Raw genomic sequence first — 6143 nt, forward strand, 5'->3', positions numbered from 1 at the left:
CAACGCGTGAGGGCTCCCAGTATGAGAGGGGGCAGGCTGCTGGGCTGAGGACACTCCCCCCCACACACACACCCAGTGCACTAATTTCGTGCACCGGGCCCCTAGTTAAGTTAATAACAATGTACCTACCTATATAGTTTAAGTTTAAAAAATTTGGCTCTCAAAAGAAATTTCAATCGTTGTACTGTTGATATTTGGCTCCGTTGACTAATGAGTTTGCCTACCAGTGCACTAAGACATGCTACAACATGAAAAAAATTTAGAAGTTTTAGGGTGAATTAAAGAAATCAGATATAAAAGAGTACCTACTATACAATTCAATTTATATGGAGTTCTACAGTAAACAAACTAATCTATGATAAAAGAAAACCAAACAGTGATTGTTTCTGGGATCATGGAATAAAGTGGGGGTTAATGGGGAAGTTGCATAAGGGATTTTTCTTGGGAGATAAAACTATTCTATATTTTAATAGAGGGGGTCACAGTGGTATGTGCAGTTGTCACAACTCATCAAACTATACACTTAAGATGTGTGTACTTCACAGTATGTAAATTCTTCCATTTACATACAAAAAGAAAAAAAATGTCTCTTGGGAATAAGGTTTGGGTTAAGCCACAGTGAAGTTGAGTTCAGTCGTTTCTTATCACAATATTTTTGCATGATTTGATTTGTGACCATTTGTTTGTATTACTTTGATTAAAATTTATTAAAAGTACTTGTACAGACTTCTAAGTTAAGGTGATAGAATAAAAACATCTGAAACTCTCCCTTTTCCCAGCCCTAATGATAGAATAATAAATAGGATCAAACTAGCCAAAATACCTTTCAAAGAAAAGGACAGAGCTTTATGACATACATTTCAAAATATGCAACCAAAAATATTAGAGGAGTTCAAACCCTCAACACACACACACACACACACACACACACACACACACACACGCACGCATTATGCAAGAAATGTGAATAAAAATGTTTTTTAAATTACACTAAGGTCTTCAAACATAGAAAAGATGAACCAATGCACAAAAGTTGTATCTGCACAAGGGAAAATATGGTAATATTTAATTTAAATATCCCTGTGTGGATAGGAAAACTAAGAAGAAAGGGGTTAGTCATCACTTGCTGTGCGTCTTGGAAATGTTGCCTTTTAGTTGGGTAAATTATTGCTCTTGATAATATGAGTGGTCTGGAAATGAGAAAATAGGGAAGAATAGATGTTAAGTAGGCTACTAGCAATATATGCTACATACGACAAATCTTAGATAGGAAAAAGCATAATTGAAGAGACAGAAAAAATTTCTCTAGGAAGGTTTTATGTTGTGGAAGAACATGATAAAAACATAAAGCTAATAAAAGCAGATAACCTTGAGGAAAAGATGATAAACAATGAAGTCAAATGAAGAAAATTGAGAAGCAAAATTAAACCAAAAAGAGAAAAAAACCCTAAATTTAACAACTATGGACTTGGCTGATAATCAAATAACTAACAAAGAAAGAAGGTTTGAGATAACCTCAGTGAATATAAATGAAAAGGATATTAAAGTAAGTGGAAAGCAAATAATATAATAAAGTAAAGATAATTTGTGTCTTTGAGGTAAGGAACCCATCATGCAGAATGGGGAAGGTATTCAAAGGCAGAACAGAAGAAAAATTTCCAGAAATAGTAAGAGTTGAATCTGTAGAAAAATATATCATGTTCCAGGAAAGAATATAAATGATGATATGTACTGAAACATGTCTTAGGTAAGTTCATAAAACTTTGAAAGTAATGGAAAAATTTTCTAGGGAGAAAAATCAGGCTAAATGTGAGGTAGAGGTGGGAGGGGCAGATCAGGCTGACCACAAACTGATACCATTAGAAATGTAGCAGTAATCTACAAAGAGCTAATAAAAGGATTATGTAACCCCAAAATATTATGCTTTATGCCAAACTGAGTAATTATTCAAATATAAAGTCAATAGGTAGATAGTCTCAAGTAGACATAGACCTCTAAAAACAAACAATTGAAGCATGAAATATACAATGGTGAATCTTTCTTTGAAAAAAAAATGACGATTCTATCCAACTAATGATCAGAGGAATCATAGCATATGTGGATTAATTTAAATATATAACAACTAAATCATTATAGGATTCTTAATTAGAGAAGGAAAATGTCATATGGGTACATTATAACTTATAATCTCTCTCTCTATATAAGCCTAAGCGACTGGCCAACCGTTGACCATTCGACCATTTGACCATTCAACTGGCTGACTGTTAGCTGTGATGCGCACTGACCACCAGGGGGCAGACACTCAATGCAGGAGCTGCCAAGCTGCGGTGACTTGGCAGCTGCAGTTTTTGGGTGACGCACCCAGAACCAGAGAGGAGGGAGCCCAATTCCAGGGTGCATCATCCAAGAACCTCCCTCTCGCAATCCAGGACCCTTTGGGGGATGTCGGAGAGCCGGTTTTGGCCTGTTCCCCGCAGGCCAGACTGAGGGTCCCCACTGGTGCACGAATCCGTGCACCGGGCCTCTAGCCCATTGGCTCCCCACTTCAGGTCTGGCTCCCCACAAGGCCTCTAGCCCATTGCAGAGGTTGTGGGTCTGGCCCTTACAGAAACTTTCTGACTCTATTAGCTAAATGATGAGACATGCAGGACCTACTGGCTAAGGCCCAATGTCTGGCTCCTGCGCCGGCCTATCCACTTAATATCGATTTCCAGTGGGGGCAGCAAATTTTCCCACTACCAGTCTCGGCTGAGAATTTGGCTGTGGCTTCCCCCTTTCCAGGCAGATAGTAGTGCCAGCAGGCAACCTTCAGGGAGGGAAGGAGGCAAAGGAGCAGCTCAGGTGGGAAGAAGGAGGTTCCTGCTGCCACAGGACTCTGCCTGGGTGGGAGCCTGACATTGAGCAGGGTCCTGCCCTAGGCTGACTAGATTCCAGGCTAAATAAATCCTGTTTGCTAAATAATTGCATTTTTCAGCTACTAGTAAATGCCCACAAATTGTCAGTTACCGCCAAACTTAGGGTAAAGTGAGATGAAAGAAGCGAGTCAAATACAGAGAGAAAGTGACATAATATTGGGAGAAGAGGAGTGGGAGCCAGATTCTGGGGTGTGTCACCTGAGAACTGCCCTCTCGCAATTCAGGACCCTCCAGGTGATGTCGGAGAGTTGGTTTCCGCCCGATCCCCGCAGGCCAGGCTAAGGGACCCCACTGGTGCACGAATCCATGCACCGGGTCTCTCTCTATATATAAAAGCCTAAGTGACCGGCCAGTAGCTATGATGCGTACTGCCCACCAGGGGGCAGATGCTCAACACAGGAGCTGCCCAGTTGTGATGACTTGGCAACTGTAATTCTCGGGTGACACACCTGAAACCAGAGAGGAGGTGCCCCAATTCCGGGGTGTGTCACCTGAGAACCACCCTCTTGCAATCCAGAATGTCTCAGGGAATGTCAGAGAGCTGGTTTTGGCCCTATACCCACAGGCCAGGTTGAGGGACCCACTGGTGCACAAATCTGTGCACCAGGCATCTAGTAATAATAATAAAACAAAATTTGGGGATAATTTTAATGTATTCATTTTCTCACCTTTTTTTGGTGATAAATCAATAACTATATCAAGTTGAATAAATCAATAAATGGTAGTTTGTATTATTTACATGTTATGAAGGGAATTGTCAGAAATAAAAATAGCATTATAACTGACAAAATCAGAAAGTGAGAAAGAGAAAAGAGGTAGGAAAAAGTGTAGTGCGCTAATTATCTAATCTTGCATAGGGGACATCAACAAATACTGTCTAAATGTAATATGTCAAGAGCTAGTTAGGTAAAACATATAAACTTATAAATGTTTCCATATTCTTAACCCAAGCAACAGCAAGAAAATCCACATACTAAAAGGCAAAAGACAAAGAAAGCAGTTAGAACAAAAAATAAAACATAAAATTGAACAAAAAATTAAAACCAAATAAATTTGTTTTGATATAAAATGTAAATAAGGTAATCAGGGTAAGAAAATAAAAACAAAACGTTTTGAATATACAAGAAACATAGCTGGAAAACTTAGATTATATGGAAAAATAGACAAATAGTAACAAAAAGAAATATGAAGTCAAAATATTAATATCACAAAGACTAAATCCAAAGCAAATTTAAACAAAATAGAGGCACATTTTATAAGCATGAGGCACAAAATTTACAATGAGGATAGAGCTGAAATAAATGTGTACATTTATAATAGGAGATGAAACACTGCATAAAACTAAGAAGAAATGGACAGAAACATAGTATTAGCAGTAGATTTTAACTTGCCTCTATAGACTTGTGACATATCAATTACCCAACAAAATAACCATATAGAGAATTTTAATAAAATAATTGTTATACCAGGTAACAGATATGCCTCAAACTCTGTAACATAAAATAGTACATACCTTCTTTTCAAGCCCCCATGGAAAATTTACAGAAATCAATGCCATACAGAGCTCAGATTATTTCCAAATATATCCACAAATACATGAAGAACAGACCATAACCCATGGATATACTGCAGTAGAATTACAAATTAATAATCATAAATGAAAAAATCTAACCACAGAAAAAATACATCTTTCACAAATATTTCAAATTCAAAATGGAAATAAAGAAACTTTATAAAATAAAAATAATGACTACATCATGTATCAAAAAATTTAGGGATCGCCTAAATTGGAGCTCAGACAGCACTCATAGTTTTACATATGTAAGCAATTAAAAGGAATCTAAAATAAATTAAGCATTGGACTAAAAACTCTGAATAAGAACTAGAAAATTAAATCATGTATTTTTCATTAAGGAATAAAATTATAACAACTAGAGTAGGTATTACTGATTTGGGAAACAGAAAATCAGTAAAATCAATAAATCCTGGAGTGTGGATGAAGCCTGTGGTTATTAGGGGAAGGGAGAAAACATGGAGAAAAGGACAATTGAGGAAGGCTCACAGGAATCAGTGAGTATAAATAAACAAACAAAATACCCTTTTCCTTATGAAAGCCTTCAAATCCACAAAATTAGAGAAATATATCTATGTGTACATCCATGAATCCAATGTCACACTATTGGATTACTGTAGGTTTTATAGTAAATCTTCAATATTGTGACTGTTCTTCAGGATTGTGTAAACTATTCTGGGTCTTTTTACTTCTCCATATAATCTTTAGAATCATTTTATTGATATCCAAGAAATAACTTGCTGGGTTTTTAATTGGCACCTGCTTGAATCTATAGATCAAGTCAAGAAAAACTGACATCTTAATGTTGGGGTTATTTTTTTATCCATAAACGAGCAATATCTCTCCACTTACTTATATCTTATTTTATTTCTTTCTTCAGATTTCTGTAGTTTTCCTCATATAGATCTTGTATACATAGGATGTCTGAAAAAAGTGCATACACACTTTAACAGCTGATAGCTCAATTTTGAAAATGAAATGTCTTTTAATAAGCGCTGCCTTTATAATTATTCAAAGTGAGTGTATATATTTTTTGGGATATCCTACATTTTGTTAGATTTATACATAAGTAGTTTTGTTTCTCTTTTTTTGCCAATTATTCATAGATATATAGGAAAACAATCAACTTGTCTATATTGACCATGTATCCTGCAAACTTACTATAATCACTTATTAATTCCAGGAGTTTTTTGTTGATTCTTTGGAATTTTATAGATAGACAATTAGGTCATCTGCAAACAAAGACAGTTTTAGTTCTTCCTTGCCAATTTGTATAACTTTTATTTCCTTATCTTATTTCAGTACTTTCTTGGAGTGGGGGGAGGCGACATCTTTGCCTTGGTCCCAATCTTAAGGGGAAAGTATTCAGTTTCTCACCATTAAATTATGATGTTAGCTCTAGGTTTGTTATTTATTCTGTATCAAGTTGAGGGATTTCCCCTCTATTCTTAGTTTGAGGAGCATTTTTTATCATGAATGGATATTGGATTTTGTTAAATGCTTTTTCTGGATTTTTTGACATCATCAGAAAGTTTCTCCTCTTTAGGCTATTGATATGATAGAATGCATTAACTTACTTTAAAATATTGAACCAGTATTTCATATCTGAAATAAAATTCTGTGGATCATAGTGTATACTTCTTTTTATACATCAT

This window comes from Myotis davidii, unplaced genomic scaffold (assembly GCF_000327345.1).
Source record: "Myotis davidii unplaced genomic scaffold, ASM32734v1 scaffold159, whole genome shotgun sequence".
Lineage (NCBI taxonomy): Eukaryota > Metazoa > Chordata > Mammalia > Chiroptera > Vespertilionidae > Myotis > Myotis davidii.